Below are 17,820 nucleotides of genomic sequence, written 5' to 3'. Positions count from 1 at the left end.
AGAAGAACTGTAATATAGTGTGTGCTCTAAGGTCAGAACATCTGAATTCCAACTTCACAGCTTACGTAGTCTTGGCTAAGGTGCCTTAGGGACCTCAGTTTCCGCCTTTGTAAATGGAAGATACTTCCCAGTAGTATTGCTGTCAGGGTTAAACGAGACAATGCAAAATGCCCTGCACCCAGCAGAGGCTCAACAATGATCACTCCTCCTATGCTATGCTATGCTAAGTCACTTCAGTCGTGTCCAACTCTGTGTGACCCCAGAGATGGCAGCACACCAGGCTCCCCCGTCTCTGGGATTCTCCAGGCAAGAAAGACTGGAGTGGGTTGCCATTTCCTTCTCCAATGCATGAAAGTTAAAAGAGAAAGTGAAGTCGCTCAGTCGTGTCCGACTCCTAGTGACCCCATGGACTGCAGCCCACCAGGCTCCTCCATCCATGGGATTTTCCAGGCAAGTGTACTGGAGTGGGGTGCCATTGCCTTCTCCTCCTACCCAGCGCTTTTTCTCCCTGAGTTGTCTCCCACTTTAGAGAAGCATTGCTATATGGAATTGCAGTGCTGGGAAGATAGAGATCTCCATTGCCATTGCCATGACAACAGAATCAGAGACGTGAAAAATTTCTTCCCAAAGCAGTGAGCAACTGTTAACAAATAGCACCTTTTTAATCGGTGGCAAGTACGTGATTTCTTTCCTCCTCTTTCTCTCTTCACTTTAACTAGTGTCACTAATCCTAGTGGTTTACTGTGAAAGGATCAAAAGGAAAGGATGGAGACTGTTTTTTTGATTGGGTAAATGTTAGCAGTGATATCTAATACATTATTATCACCTACCTTTTAATTGCTGGCTGCAGAATACTGAAGAATGTACCGGGGGTTTTATTATTATCTGAAATTTAGACCTTTGCAGGGTCAGTATCTGCATTTTCAGTTGTATTTAAATTATACTTTACAATCTTTACAAGTTAAAATAGTTGTCTAGTCTTTCTTTCACCCTCCAGATAGGATTATTTCTAAGAGGAATTTTTCTCCTCTTTGATTTGACATACCTAAAGTTGACTCAGTTAATTTCTGTAGTAATATATTTCACTCCCTCACAGTTGTTATGGCTTTAATTAGCAACCCAATCTACTAAAACTTAAGCCTCTTCTCTCTCTTACCAATGATACAGATGTATTGATAGACTGTCATCACTAATAAAATATATCTTTATATGTTCTATTAAGAAATATTACAATTAGAATCTCTTCTCTAAGATAAATAGACTGTTGTCCTTTTATTACATTACATAGTATAATGCTATTTTAAAATAATATATTCCACATAAAACATATTTTAAAAGATTGTACTGAAAACCTAATTCCTTAAAAGCAGTTTGGTAGAAATCTGTGACCAAGGTCAAGGTTCAGAGATCAGTAAAGAAGTTATTTCACAAAGAAGGTTAGATGGCAAGTAGTTCTGTCTTAGAAAGCAGAGGGTGTGTCTTTGTATGTTATGGCCCAGCATTCTTGCATCAAACCGATGAAACAAGTGCCAATTCATTGTTCCTGGAATCAGCAAGACTGTCCTGGAAGTACCAATCAATACAGGACCCAAGAAACATTTCCAATAGCTGAGCTTTAGCTTGAGGTACCACCAAGTGGCACTAAACCACAGTGAGGACAGGAATAGATATGGATCTAGCAATGGGACCTCTGGAATTCCGGGCCAGTTAGCCAATGTATTAACCCAGCTATTTTTTTTAACCTCATACTACTGTTGCTATGCATTTTACATGCTATAATTGTTTATTTTACACTCAACAGTTATGCCTGGATTTTTTCATGCCTGTTAAATTGGTGAGGGACTGCATGGAAGTTCTGCACTTTTAGTAGTGCGGGAAGGACAGGGTAGGGTTGGTTCTGAGACAATAGTGTTTGTTAAAGCAAATAAGCCTTGAAGTTTCTCATTTCAAAGATCATACACAAGTTTGCTCAGTTTGTTCTATGGATATATCTTGTTTCCAAACACTAAATGAATTCAAATATTTGCTTATGGCTGCAAAAAGTTTTTGGTGAAAACACAAACTCCACAAAATGGATATTTTATCCCCATGATGGCAGACTTTCAAATAGAGTCAGTGATCTACACTAACGATAACAAGAACAGCAGATAACATTACTTGCCAGGCCAATTATCTGCCAGTCCCTAGTGGTAGTAGTAGTGTTAGTCACTCAGTCGTGTCCGACTCTGTGACCCCATGGACTTGTATGTAGCCTTCCAGGTTCCTCTGTCCATGGGATTCTCCAGGTAAGACTACTGAAGTGGGTTGCCATTCTCTTCTCCAGAGGATCTTCCTAACCCAGGGATCAAACCTGGGTCTCTTGCTTTGCTGGCAGATTCTTTACCATCTGAGCCACCAGGGAAGTCCCTATAATAGGCATTTTCACATATGTTACCTCATTGAATCCTTATGATAACCATGAAGTAGGAAGTAAAATCATTTTTATAAAGGAAATAGTTGAAGCATAGAGAGGTTAGTTCAGTTCAGTTCAGACACTCAGTCGCATCCGACTCTTTGCGACCCCATGAACTAAGTGACTTTCTAAAAATTATTAAAAAATAAAGCAGAGTTGAAACTGAGCAAACCTTTTGTCATTTAGAAGTTCAAATGCAAACTCTACATTTGCATTTGCCATATTTGATTCTAGATATCAAAAAGGCACATGATAGAAACCTGCCAAGACCCATAGGACAAGAAGAAGTGTACTATTTCCAGAAATTTGATGTATAATATAAAAACACCTGGTTATTTAAAAAGCTACAGTAGAATCTTAGTAAGAGCCATATTATAGATATATAAAATTTACTTTAGAGTAGGTCTCTTAGCCTGGGTTCCCATGAATATTTGTTTTGAGTCAAAGGCATATTTGGAGTTGGTTTATTTAAAAAGTAATTTCAGAAGAGAGGGTTAATTGATGAGAGAGTGAAAAAGGGAGGGAGGAAAAGTCAGTTAGGTTGTGTTCATTGTCAGCTGGTTACTATTGGTCATGCCAGCACCTTCTGAGGAGCTTTCGAACTGAGAACTGTAGCTTGTATGCAAGGGAGAAGGATTATCCACTGACTCCATCCCACATTGGTCAAGAAGTGTCCCTGTAAGTGTGGACATCCCTGTGCTACCAGATTCCTGCGGGCGTCCCAGGTAACAGTGTCGGAGAAGCTCCCGAGCAGGGAGGGGTACTTGGTATAGGCCACTCTGAAGAAGTCACTGTCAGGTTATTCAGTGAGAAGCTGAGCTAAGCCTTCAGCAAAGGCTGGAATGAGAGGTAGGGCGGAGAAGATCGGAAATAGTGCACAAGACAGGTCTCTAATACTGGGGGACCTTTCCTTTAGAATTATAGAGTATTAACATGTGGGTTTTGGTAATAATGAGTAAATCCATGTTAATTTTTCTAAAATGGTATTAAAGCTATGAACCAATTTATTAGAATTAAAATATTTTTTTAGGCCATCTAACTTTTTCCTTATTGTGTTACTATAAACATCAGTGTGCCTCACTGTTTTTTAATTTGAATTCTATTTTTATGGGTTACTTCTGATTTTATTATTAATGGTGCACAAAATCCAGATATTATTGATTCCTTCAAGCTCATTAATTATAAAAGTTTAGATTAATTTTTAAGCAGGATGTATCCATTTAATTATGTAAGTCTATATCTTTTAAGGGAGAATATTCATGAACAGATTCAGAAGACAGGATAACATCTAAATCAACAATTTTTTAATATTAAAAAGTAGCAGAAGTATTATCAGTTCCGATAGTTAATCAGGTTGCTAATTCAAATAGAGATATCAAGGTTTAGTGGAAAGAACAGTGGCCTTTGAGTCCGAAAGGTTGGGTTTTACTATGTGGTTTTTACTACTTAAAGAGTTGAGTGATCTTGACAAAGCAGTTCAAAGCATCTCTGAATCTCAGTTTTCTTCAGTTGAAAACATGAGTAAAACCATGTATCTCACAGGGTTTTTTTGTAAGGATTTATATGAGACTACATACACTGAAATATATAACACGGTGCCTAGCATATAGTTGCTGCTGCTGCTAAGTCGCTTCAGTCGTGTCGAACTCTGTGCGACCCCGTAGACGGCAGCCAACCAGGCTCCTCCGTCCCTGGGATTCTCCAGGCAAGAACACTGGAGTGGGTTGCCATTTCCTTCTCCAATGCGTGAAAGTGAAAAGTGAAAGTCAAGTTGCTCAGTCGTGTCCAACTCTTTGCGACCCCATGGACTGCAGCCCACCAGGCTCCTCTGCCTACGGGATTTTCCAGGCACGAGTACTGGAGTGGGGTGCCATTGCTTTCTCCATAGCATATAGTAAGTATGCCATAAATATAGATGAAATTAAATCTGAAATGTATACCCAACTGAGTATATCGATCCACATACTGATATGTATGTTACCAGACCAGAGGCCATCTTTTTGAAATATTGGTTCTTGTCATGGCTTGTTTCTTCATATCTATTGAGTACTAGCCTAGAAAGATCTCTGATGGCTGTCATCAAGTACGACTTTCCCCATTTGAAGTATGTTAGTATCTCTAACGCCCTTCTAGAAAGGAAAAAACCTCAGAACACTTTAATCCTAAAGACAGTGTTCTTTGTGGCAAGCAACAGAAATGGATGGTGATTAATTAAAGCAGAGAAAGTCTAGGATGTTGGGTAACTCGTGGAAAAGATGGGAAGTCTAAAGGATCAGAAAAGAAGCCACAGCCCATGGAAGCTAGGTAGCCAAAATGACACTGCAGGAAGAATCCAGCGAGGACTCACTGGACAGTTCCTGGTACCACTGCTGCAGGCACCGTGTACTGGAAGCCGCACCTGGCTGCCCTGACTACACGCTGGTGGCTGGGAGGCGGGGAAGCACTTCTGGCTTCTGCAGTGGAGAGTGTGCTCTGCTGCCCATTGAGAATCAAACTTCGGGGAATTCTATGAACACTGGAAGAGGGTCTTGACGCTTAACAGTCAAAAAATGTTAACAATCAAAACATTTGAGTCTATCCCTTCTGATACCCAACATTTGCCCACACATTTTTCTTTATGTTTACAGTTAAAAATGGGCTTCCCTGGTAGCTCAGTTGGTAAAGAATCCGCCTGCAATTTAGGAGACATTGGTTCAATTCCTGGGTGGGGAAGTTCCCCTGGAGAAGAGATAGGCTACCCACTTCAGTATTCTTGCACTTCTCTGGTGGCTCAGACGGCAAAGAATCTGCCCACAATGCAGGAGACCTGGGTTCGATCTTTGGGTTGGGAAGATCCCCTGGGGGAAGACATGGCAAGCCACTCCAGTATTCTTGCCTAGAGAATCCCCATGGACAGAGGCGCTTGGCGTCACAGAGTCAGACACGACTGAGCGACTAAGCACAGCACAGCACATACTCAAAAACTAGAATCCCCATGGACAGAGGAGCCTAGCGCGCTACAGTTCATGGCATCTCAGAGTCAGACATGATGGAGCGACTAAGCACAGCACAGCACATATTTAAAACCATTCCCAATAGCTGAACTTTAGTTGAGGTACCATCAGGTGGCAGTAAGCCACAGCCAGTTCAGGAATAGATAAGGATCTAGCAACGGGACCCCTGGAATTCCTGGCCAGCTATTAATCCAGAAGGAGAAGAGGGCAGCAGAGGATGAGATGGTTGGGTATCATCTTGGACTCAATGGACTCTGTTGTTCATTCGCTCAGTTGTGTCTGACTCTTTGGGACCCCATGGACCGCAACAGTCCAGGTTTCCCTGTCCTTCGCCATTTCCCTGAGCTTGCTCAAACTCACCCAGTTGTCATCCAGTTGTCTCGTTCAGTGGACATAACTTGGGCAAACACCAGGAGATGGTGAGAGACAGGGAGTCCTGGTGGGCTACAGTCCATGACGTCTCAAAGAGTCGGACATTACTTAGTGATGGAAAAAACAATACTTAAAAAATACATAATGCGTGTATCTTCCTTACATTAGAAAAATAACCCAATCTGTCTCTTCCATTTTAGAAGACAACCCAAAGTCTTAGTCACGTTTTCCAGATTTAAGTTCAATGGGTTGTTCTTCTGTCTTGATATTATTCAGTCTGTGGACTGACTATAAAGTTACCTGCCACTATCACATCTATATAAAATAGTAAAGGAAAAGGAAAAAAACAGAAATCTAGTTAAAATCATAACTATATAAATGACACAGGAAGAAATGAGATTATTGAGGTTACAGACCTTATTTCTGAAATGAATCTTTTTCAACCCTAAATCTTAGAGGTTATCTTAGTACACTCTTAGAAAGCATCTGAGTTTCATGCCTTGAGCCCAGAATTTAGGAATTTAAGCATGTTATTTTCTTACCTTAAGCAGTCTAGTGCCATTAAAAGTAGTCCTACCCTATAGTTCTTCATGCTGAGTTTACTGTTCTCCAAGAGTGGGAACCGGCTTTCTCAAAGCCTTGGTTTCATAGGAACTTAATGAAATGGTTGTATAGTTTTTTTCTCCTTTCATCTCTTAATGTAGTAAATAGCACTATTTTTCAGATAACCCAATCTTATATTCCTGAAATAAATCCAATTGGTGTGATGTATTATCCTTTTCATATTTCACTGGACTTGATTGCTAACATGCATTTGCATCTCTTGAGATGATGAAAGTTGGACCCTTTTCCTTTCTGTCATTATATTTGCCAATATTTGATATTCAGTATAATACTAGCATCATAAAATAAGTTGAGGAGTGTTTCCTGTATTCTCATAGTTTGCAAAAGATTGGAATCTTAAATTTCCTGAATGTATGATAAAAAGTACTGTTAAAATTGTCTGGATCTGAAGATTTATTCGTAGGAAGATTTTAAACTATTACTTTAATTACCTTATGCATATTGAGAGGGTAACAGGCAGGAAGGCCAGGGGTCTCCAAACGGAGGAAATAGCCTGCAAGTGTCAGACATTTTTCTCTCTCTTAAGCGGCAGAAGGAAACAAACTAGTGATATTTTTTCCTTCTCTATACAAATTTAAAAGGAGGTTTCTCTTAAAATACTGTGTTGCCATAATGACACCTGGTTTCACCTGACATTAACTATTCTCAAACCTAGGGATAACCAATGCCTTGTTCTTTTGGAAACGCTTGTCTTAAGCTATGCTAATGTACTATGCATTTACCCCAAACTCTGTCTTCAAGTTGGTTCCGCCTCCTGGCTCAGAACCTACTTGACAAACCAGTATGTTATACTCAGATATTGTTCCCCTAATCTATGTAAATGAAACTATTTGTATGGTGGTCTGCCCTTCTTCAAGATTCAAGTTAATCATTTTATGGCCCAGGATAAACCATTTGGTGCCAAATTATCCCAAAATGCATCTTATGGGTGAGGGGCCTGGTGCCATTCTGAATTTTAGGACATTCCTTTCTTTCATTAACAGACTGCTAGTGACTATATAACATCCAGCTGAAGACTAGCAGGGGGGTACTCTTCTGCCCCCTTCTGATGCCTATGTCAGAAGCTTTCTCTATCTCCTTTATACCTTAATAAAACTCTTTTTTTTTAATAAAACTTTATTACACAAAAGCTCTGAGTGATCAAGCCTCGTCTCTGGCCCCGGATTGAATTCTTCTCCTCCAGGGACCAAGAATCCCGGTGTCTTTGTGTGATTCAACAACAACCTTTCAATATGAGATTATTCAGTTTTTCTCTTTATTTTTTGAGCAAGAGTTGATAAATTATATATTTTCTAGGAATTTGTTAATTTCTTCCAAGTTTTAACATTTATTGGTATAAAATTATTCATTCTTATTTTTAAATGTCTGCAGCATCTATAGTGATATCTCTCCTTTTTTATTCTGATATTACTTGAGAGCTCTCCTCTCATTTTAATTTTTGATTAGTCTCACTAGTCTAGTTAATTTAATGAAACTTCTCAAGGTACCAAATTTTGACTGAGTTTATCTTCTCTATATGTTTGTTTAATATTTTATTAGTTTTACCCTTCTATTATCTTATTCCTTCTAATTTCTTTGGATACTCCAGTACTCTTGCCTGGAAAATCCCACGGACGGAGGAGCCTGGTAGGCTGCAGTCCATGGGGTTGCGAAGAGTCAGATATGACTGAGCGACTTCCCTTTCCCTTTCCCTATTTTCCTTGTCAAACTTCTTAAGCTGTATCTTAATTCATTAGTGTTTAGGCTTCCATCCTTTTTTTTCAAAAATCAAAGTATAGTTGATGTACAATACTATGTTAGTTTCAGGTGTATAACAAAATGATTCAGTTACATATACAATTTTTTTCAGATTATTTTTCATTATAGGTTATTATAAGATATTGAATATTGCTTCCTGTTTTATTTTTTTTGAAAGTCTTTCAGTAGTGTCTGACTCTTTGCGACCCCATGGACTTTATAGTCCATGGAATTCTCCAGGCCAGAATACTGGAGTGGGTGGCCTTTCCCTTCTCCAGGGGATATTCCCAACTCAGGGATCAAACCCAGCTTTCCTGCATTGCAGGTGGATTATTTACCAGCTAAGCCACCAGGGATGCCCATTTTCCTATGTTATACCTTGTTGCTTATTTATTTTTATATATGGTATTGTGTATCTGTTAATCCCATATTCCCACATTATCCCCCTCCCTCTCTTTCCTTTTTGGCAACCATAAGTTTGTTTTCTATGACTGTGAGTTTGCTTCTGTTTTGTAAATAGATTCGTTTGTATTATTTTTAGATTCCATGTATAGGTCATACCTATAATATTTGTCTTTCTCTGTCTGAATTTTACTTAGTATTATAAGCTCTAAGTTCTTCCATGTTGCTGCAAATGGCATTATTTCATTCTTTTTTAAGACTAATAGTCCATCGTGTCTATATGTATATGTAGTACTTCTTTATCCATTCATCTGTTGATGGACATTTAAGTTGCTGCCATGTCTTGGCTATTGTAAATAGTGCTGCTATAATCATTGGGGTGCCTGTATCTTTTTGCTTTAGAATTTTTGTCTTTTCTGAATATATGCCCAGGAGTAGGACTACTAGATAATATGGTAGCTCTATTTTTAATTTAAGAAACCTCCATACTGTTCTCTACAGAGGTTGTACTAATTTACATTCCCACCAACAGTGTAGGAGGATTCTCTTTTCTCTACACCCTCCCCAGCATTTATCATTTGTAGACTTTCTGATGATGACCATTCAGACGTGAGCGTGGTGCATTATAGTTTTGATGTGCATTTCTCTAATAATTAGTGACGTTGAGCATCTTTTCATGTGCATGTTTGTCAACTGCATATTTTCTTTGGTGAAATGTCTATTTAGGTCTACTGCCCACTTTTTGATTGGGTAGTGCTTTTGTTTTGTTTTTGATGTTGAGGTGTATGAGGTATTTCTATATTTTGGAAATTAACTCCATATTGGGTGCATCATTTGCAACTCTTTTCTCCCAATTTGTAGTTTTTTTTTTTTCTTTCATTTTATTTATGGTCTCTTTTGCTATGCAAAAGCCTTTAACTTTGATCAGGTCCCATTTGCTTATTTTTGCTTTTATATCTTTTGCCTTGGGAGGCAGATCTAAAGAAAATATTGCTACAATTTATGTTAGAGAATGTTTTTAGGCTTTCATCTTTTTCATGTAAACATTTAAGGCTCTAAGTTTTCCTTCATATATATATTCTAGCTGTGTTGAATTATTTAGAGGTGGCTTTATTAGATCCAAATGTGCGTGTGTATGTGTGTGTATTCATCCTGTTATTGATATACAGCTTAAGATAATTGTGGCCAGAGAATGCATTCTGATTAGTTTCAATCCTGTGAAATTTTGCTTCAATCACTGATCTATCTATTAAATGGTTATTCAGTGTCAGGTGGCTCCATGTTAAAGAATCTGCCTGCCAATGCAGGAGATGCAGGTTTGATCCCTGGGTCGAGATGATCCCTTGGAGAAGGAAATGGCAACTCATTCCCGTATTTTTGCCTGGGAAATACCAATGGGCAGAGAAACCTGGCGGGCTACAGTTCATGGGGTCGCAAAAGAGTCGTACACAACTTAGCATACATTTCTTAGTGATTAAACAAAACAAGTATGTAATAAGCACTGTTAAGGTACCAATATTTCAGCCATAAATGAGACAGATCAAAGTCCCAGTCCTCAATGGTTCTATTGAGTGACACAGACAATAAACAAACATGATTATTAAGTAAACTGTAGTGTATTAGAGATGGAGTGCTAAAACAAATACAATAGGGAAAGGTATTTTAAAATGTCTTTAAATTTTATTTTACACAGAAGGGTCAGCTAAGGCCTCACTTCAGGTGACATGTAGGACTTAAAGGAAGTGAAAGGAGCGGTATGCAAAAATCTAGTGAAAGAACAATTCAGTGGCCCTGAGGTAAACATTTCCTGACAAAGGTCCATCTAGTCAAAGCTATGGGTTTTCCAGTAGTCATGTATGGATGTGAGAGTTGGACTACAAAGAAAGCTGGGCACCGAAGAATTGATGCTTTTGAACTGTGGTGTTGGAGAAAACTCTTGAGAGTCCCTTGGCCAGAAAGGAGATCAAACGAGTCTATCCTAAAGGAGATCAGTCCTGAATATTCACTTGGAAGGACTGATGCTGAAGCTGAAGCTCCAATACTTCTGTCACCTGATTCGAAGAACTGACTCCTTGGAAAAGACCCTGCTGCTGGGAAAGATGGAAGGCAGGAGGAGAAGGGGACGACAGAGGATGAGATGGTTGGATGGCATCACTGACTCGAAGGATATGAGTTTGAGTAAGCTCTGGGAGTTGGTGATGGACAGAGAAGCCTGGCATGCTGCAGTCCACGGGGTCACCAAGAGTTGGACATGACTGAGCAACTGAACTGAACTGAGGTAAACATGTTCCTGCTTATTCAAGAAACATTGGGAAGATCACTGTAGTGAGAGCTGAATGAGCCAGGGGAAAACAGAAGAGATTAGAGAGATAGCAGGGGACTAGATCACACAAGGCCTTGTGGTAAACAGAATAAAGTCCCTCTCCCCACCAAAGATGCCTACTTCCTAACTCCTAGAGCCTATGGATATGTTGCTTTACATGGCAAAGGGGAATTATGGTTGCAGATGGAGATAAGATCTTTCTTCAATGCACAAGAGTCCTTAAGTGTGGAGGGAAGCAGGAGAGACAGTCAGAGGGATGGCAGTGAGAGAAGGTGAGACAAGGTCTATGTTGATGGCTCTGAAGATGGAGGAAGGGGGCCATGAGCCACAGAAAACAGGTAGACTCTAGAAGCTGAAGAGGTAAGGAAATGGATTCTCCAGAAAGGAACACAGCCCTGCTGCCCTCTGTAGATGAGAAAGCTACCGTATGAGACTTTGGACTTTTGACCTCAGAACTATCAGATAATAATTTGTGTGATTTCATGCCATTACGTTTACATTGATTTGTTACAGCAGCAATAGGAATCTAACACAAGCACTTTTGTTTATAGCGAGGACTTGTACTTTCACTCTCAGTGAGATGGGAAGCCATTGGCAGGACTCGGGTCGAGTGACTTGACCTGACCTAATAGGTTCACTCTGAGTGCTCTGTGAGAAAAGCACATACTATTAATAGAGGATTCCTTCTTTCTTCTAATTTTAGCTTGACTTTTCTATATATTTTATCAAGAGCTCATCAATTCATGTAAGATTAAAAAAATAATTTCACAGTTTTTGTAAGTCAAGGTCTCTCATCTATTTTGTTGTCAGCAATTAAAGTCTGATCTATACTTTAAACTTCTGTGAAAAACTCATCGAATTTGAAAAATAAATTATTCATTGCTAATACCCCAATATATAGAATCAAGTGACAGGTTGAAAGATTATTTTAGATTCGTGAAAACTGGTACAGAGAATTTGAAGAATACTTCAAAATTATTTTCCTTATAAGAAAGAGAATACAAAAAATTTTCAGGTGTCGTAAAATGCTTCTTATGCTATTGCCCTTTTCAAGTCCTAAAAAACCTAGCGGTTCTATTTAAAATTTGCCGTTACAGTGAATTCAATAGAACTGTTAAACTGAACCCTGCTCAGAGAATGGCTTTGTCTAAAAACAAATGTGTTCATACTAAAATAGTTTCAGGGAAAAGAGCTAACTTTTCCCAAGATGAATGAAGATGTGGGACTTCACTTCGGCAATACTCACCACAGTGACAGGGACTGGCTACAGTGAGGGGGTGGGGGGGCGGAGATGCTGTTTGCCCTCCTGAAGCAACAGTTAGAACTGGGCATGGAACAACAGACTGGTTCCAAATAGGAAAAGGAGTACGTCAAGGCTGTATATTGTCACCCTGCTTATTTAACTTACACGCAGAGTACATCATGAGAAACGCTGGGCTGGAAGAAGCACAAGCTGGAATCAAGATTGCTGGGAGAAATATCAGTAACCTCAGATATGCAGATAACACCACCCTTATGGTAGAAAGTGAAGAGGAACTAAAGAGCCTCTTGATGAAGGTGAAAGAGGAGAGTGAAAAAGTTGGCTTAAAGCTCAACATTCAGAAAACTAAGATCATGGCATCTGGTCCCATCACTTCGTGGGAAATAGACGGGGAAACAGTGGGAACAGTGTCAGACTTTAATTTTTTGGGCTCCAAAATTGCTGCAGATGGTGATTGCAGCCATGAAATAAAAAGATGCTTACTCCTTGGAAGGAAAGTTATGACCAACCTAGATACCATATTAAAAAGCAGAGATATTACTGCCGGGGACCAGCCTTGGCTGATCCAGGGTATTCGAAGGAGAGACGGCATAGGCGAGGATCAGGAAACAATTGCTTAATTAAACGTTAATTAAGGATATAAAGAGTAATAGAATAAGGATAGCTCAGTGAGGAAATTCAGTGGAGAAAAGAGGCTGAATAATTCAGCCAGAAGGTAAGAGAAAGAACGACATGGTGAGACCAAGTTTTGGTGAACAAGGCCCGCACTTTTTTTTCCAAAGTAGTTTTTATACCTTAAGTTATGCATAGAGGATAATGGGGGAAGGGGTAGAGTCATGCAGCAAGCCAGGCTTTCTTCCTGCAAACTTATCATATGCAAAAGCTTAGGTGATTTGCATCATCTTCTGGCCCGGAGGCCTGTTAACATTTTAAGACCTTTTCTTCAGAAAACTTATTTTTCTCTAAAGGTGATTGGTCAGGAGCCACCCTCCAAAAGCATTAGATAAAGTTGCATTCCTACAGAGCAAAGGTGTGGTGGGCTATAACAAGAAAAAGAATTAACTCAAGGGTCCCAGGTTACAAACATTAAAGCTACTACTTACACCAATTATATTAATCAATACACTGCCAGGGACACAGCAGGTAAGGGATATGGAAACTTAGCAGCAAACACTGGCCCAACAAATGAAAATCCCTTCACCAATACAATTTCTAATCAATCTTTTAACTACTCAAAAGAATCTGTGTTTAGACAGTTTAGAACATCTCCTGCCTCTCACAGTTGGGAGGCTCTGAACAATCACATGTGGCCGGAAAAACCTATTCAGGCAGGCAAAACCTATTCAGGCAGGCTAGAGGATTTCCAAAGGAGTTTGTAGGTTAAACACTGTCACACCCAGGAATTATTAACTGGAACTGTAAGCTAACTTTTTTCAGAGAGAGGTAGTGGGGGACAGCCCCCCGTAAAGTCAGAGGTGTAGGTGAAAGCACAAAGCAGAAAGTAGGCAGACTATGGTTTTGGGGATAGATGGGGGACTCCTGAGGCTCGATCCCACCTTTGCATATGCCGAGCCTCCTTCCTCATGACCTTTGTCATGGGCGGAGTTCCTCACACTGGCTACCGGCAGTGATAGAATTCCAGTTGAGCTATTCCAGATCCTGAAAGATGATGCTGTGGAAAGTGCTGCACTCAATATGCAATATGCACTCAATATGCAATATGCCGGCTCTAGGCATATTACTTTGCCAACAAAAGTCTGTCTGGTCAAGGCTATGGTTTTTCCAGTGGTCATGTATGGATGTGAGAGTTGGACTGTGAAGAAAGCTGAGCACCGAAGAATTGATGCTTTTGAACTGTGGTACTGGAGGAGACTCTTGAGAATCCCTTGGACTGCAAGGAGATCCAACCAGTCCATTCTAAAGGAGATCAGTCCTGGGTGTTCATTGGAAGGACTGATGCTAAAGCTGAAACTCCAATACTTTTGCCACCCCATGGGAAGAGCTGACTCATTGGAAAAGACCCTGATGCTGGGAGGGATTGGGAGCAGGAGGAGAAGGGGACAACAGAGGATGAGATGGCTGGATGGCATCACCGACTCGATGGACCTGAGTGTGAGTGAACTCCACCAGTTGGTGATGGACAGGGAGGCCTGGTGTGCTGTGGTTCATGGGGTTGCAAAGAGTCGGACACGACTGAGCGACTGAACTGAACTGAAGTCTTGTCTAGCAAGCATTAACAGAAGTGTCAGCACTCTTGCCTGGGAAATCCCATGGACGGAGGAGCCTGGTAGGCTACAGTCCATGGGGTCGCTAAGGGTTGGACACAACTGAGCGACTTCGCTTTCACTTTTCACTTTCATGCATTGGAGAAGGAAATGGCAACCCACTCCAGTGTTCTTGCCTGGAGAACCCCAGGGACGGCGGAGCCTGGTGGGCTTCCGTCTATGGGGTCACACAGAGTCGGACACGACTAATGTGACTTAGCAGCACAGCAGCAGGCAGAAACAGATATAAAAAAGACTAACCTGTCTATCCGGAGAAGGTGATGGCACCCCATTCCAGTACTCTTGCCTGGAAAATCCCATGGATAGAGGAGCCTAGTAGACTGCAGTCCATGGGGTCGAGAAGAGTCGGACACGACTGCGCGACTTCACTTTCACTTTTCACTTTCATGCATTGGTGAAGGAAATGGCAACCCACTCCAGTGTTCTTGCTTGGAGAATCCCAGGGACGGGAGAGCCTGGTGGGCTGCCATCTATGGGGATGCACAGAGTCGGACACGACTGAAGCAACTTAGCAGCAGCAGCAACCTGTCTATCTAGGTTATAAATTGATCCAAAATTTGAGGAGGATGTTTTAAAATCATAAATGATCTATTTATGTCTTAACATACAATAGACACTTGTTAGTTTGCTTGTTGCTTTAGTCTAATGATTCCACTATTATCTTCTCTGCTGCTGCTGCTGTTGCTGAGTCAATTCAGTTGTGTCCGACTCTGTGCGACCCCATAGACGGCAGCCCACCAGGCTCCGCCATCCCTGGAATTCTCCAGGCAAGAACACTGGAGTGGGTTGCCATTTCCCTCTCCAATGCATGAAAGTGAAAAGTGAAAGTGAAGTCGCTCAGTCGTGTCTGACTCTTCGCAACCCCATGGACTGCAGCCTACCAGGCTCCTATGTCCATGGGATTTTCCAGGCAAGAGTACTGGAGTCGGTTGCCATTGCCTTCTCTGAATATCTTCTCTGCTCCATTATTATTATTTCAGAGACTTTACTGCCTCTTCCCAAAGGGGAATGGGGAAGAATTCCTCTCAAACTTTACTTTTAAAAGGATCAGGCTCATAAGAAAAGAACTAAACAGTGCCATTTGCAGCAACATGGATGGACCTAGAGACTGTCTACTGAGGGAAGGAAATCAGAGAAAGACAAATATCATAGGATATTACTCATAGGGAAAGTGAAAGTTGCTCAGTTGTGTCCGGTTCTTTTCGACCCCATGAACTGTAGCCTGCCAGGCTCCTCTGTCCATGCAATTCTCATGGCTAGGATACCAGAGTGGGTAGTATATCCTTTCTCCAGGGGATTTTCCCAACCCAGGAATCGAACCAGGGTCTCCTGAATTGCAGGCAGACTCTTTACCAGCTGGGCTACCAGAGAAGTGCTTCACTTGTATGTGGAATCTAAAAAAATGTACAAATGAACTTATTTACAAAATAGAAATAAGAATCACAGATGTAGAAACAAACTTATGGTTGCCAGGGGGAAAGTAGGGAGGGGGGATAAACTGGGAGATTGGGAATGACATATACGCACTACTGTATTTAAAATAGGTAACAAATAAGGACCTACTGTATAGCACAGGGAACTCTACTCAATACTCTGTAATGGCCTATATGGGAAAAGAATCTAAAAAAGAGTGGAGATATATATATATATAAAACTGATTCACTTTGCTGTATAGCAGAAACATTGTATTTATTTAATTTTAAAAAAATTTTTTTTGAAACATTGTATTTTACAATGTTTATTAATACAACATTGTATTAATACATGTTATTATTACAACATTGTAAATAAACTATACGCCAATACAAATTGGAAAAAAAAAGGACCAGACTCTGCTTTTAGACTATATATGGTTATAAGCAGTGAGGTTAAAATAGTTACAGAATGAGTTACTGGCTCAAACAAGGATCAAAAAGAAATTTTCTAACTTTATGAATGATATTCTTATAAAATATTCCATAGACATTCTCAAAACATAAATTAACCTTTAATTACATCCATGAATGGAGAGGGATAGGTGGTATTAATAATTTAAAATAGCTAATTAAAATAATTTATATTTAGCTTTGTAAAGCCTTATAATTCCCTCCATAGATTTTCTTTCCTAATTATGTTTTTCCTAAACTAATCATAAATTTAATTTTCTCTTCTTGAATGCAGAGTAACTGACTGTGGAAAGAGATGATCTCGTATTTTGATGGGTGGAGGAGAAAAACTGGTGTAGGACTAAAATTTGAATTTGGATAACTCCTATTTGCCTGGAAAATCCCATGGATGGAGGAGCCTGGTAGGCTGCAGTCCATGGGGTCGCTAAGGGTTGGACACGACTGAGCGACTTCACTTTCACTTTTCACTTTCATGCGTTGGAGAAGAAAATGGCAACCCACTCCAGTGTTCTTGCCTGGAGAATCCCAGGGACCGGGGAGCCTGGTGGGCCGCTGTCTATGGGGTCGCATAGAGTCGGACACGACTGAATGGACTTAGCAGCAGCAGCAACTCCTATTTAAATATTGACAGGTTGACTGTATTTGAAGGTCATCAGTGTTTTTTTTCTAAGATTTTTTTTTTTAATGTGGACCATTTTTAAGGTCTTTATTGAATTCGTTACAACATTGCTTCTGTTGTTTTATGTTTTGGTCTTTTGGTCATGAGGCACCTGACATCTTAGCTCCCCAACCAGGGATTGAACCTATACTCCCTGCATTTGAAGGCAAAGTCCTAACCACTGTAAGAAGACCACCAGGGAAGACTAGGTCATCAGTGGTTTTGATCCAAGATTAATATTCACTATAACAGAGTCCCTTGCCCCAGTTGTTTCTCTCTGCATTTCTTCCTTGGTCAGATAGAACCACCCTAGTTCCTCCAGAGGTGAGGGTGGCACTTGTCTTATTCAAGTTTAACAGCTATTCCTGTGCTGGTGGGTGGTGGTGGCAGTGGGAGGAATGTTGGGGAGGCAGCAGCAGCGTTCCCCACAAATAGCTTTAAGACATTATGGTGGATATAAATTTCTTTACATGTTGGTCCATAAAGAGATAAAAGAAAGACTCTGTGGTGTGGTTGAAAACTTTTGGGTTGGTTCCGGCTCTGCCCATTGGTGTCCATTGATCTTTTGGAGACTTAGTGTCTTAGTTGAGTGAAGAAGGGATAATACTACTTGCCTTACATACTCCCTGGGGTTGCCGTGAAGATCAAATCAGACAATATATGTGTAAGCCCTTTGAAATTTATAAAGTATTATACAAATGAAAGATGCTGTCTGTTGCTTTAGCACTCAGAATAATTAAGAGATTTAAATCCTACTGTGGTTATAAAGCAGACTAGGATAAAGAGTTGGTAAAACTCATTACTAATAAAAATTTTACTCAGAGCAC

This window comes from Bos taurus, chromosome 1, assembly GCF_002263795.3.
Source record: "Bos taurus isolate L1 Dominette 01449 registration number 42190680 breed Hereford chromosome 1, ARS-UCD2.0, whole genome shotgun sequence".
NCBI lineage: Eukaryota > Metazoa > Chordata > Mammalia > Artiodactyla > Bovidae > Bos > Bos taurus.
This window is presented reverse-complemented; position numbering follows the sequence as displayed.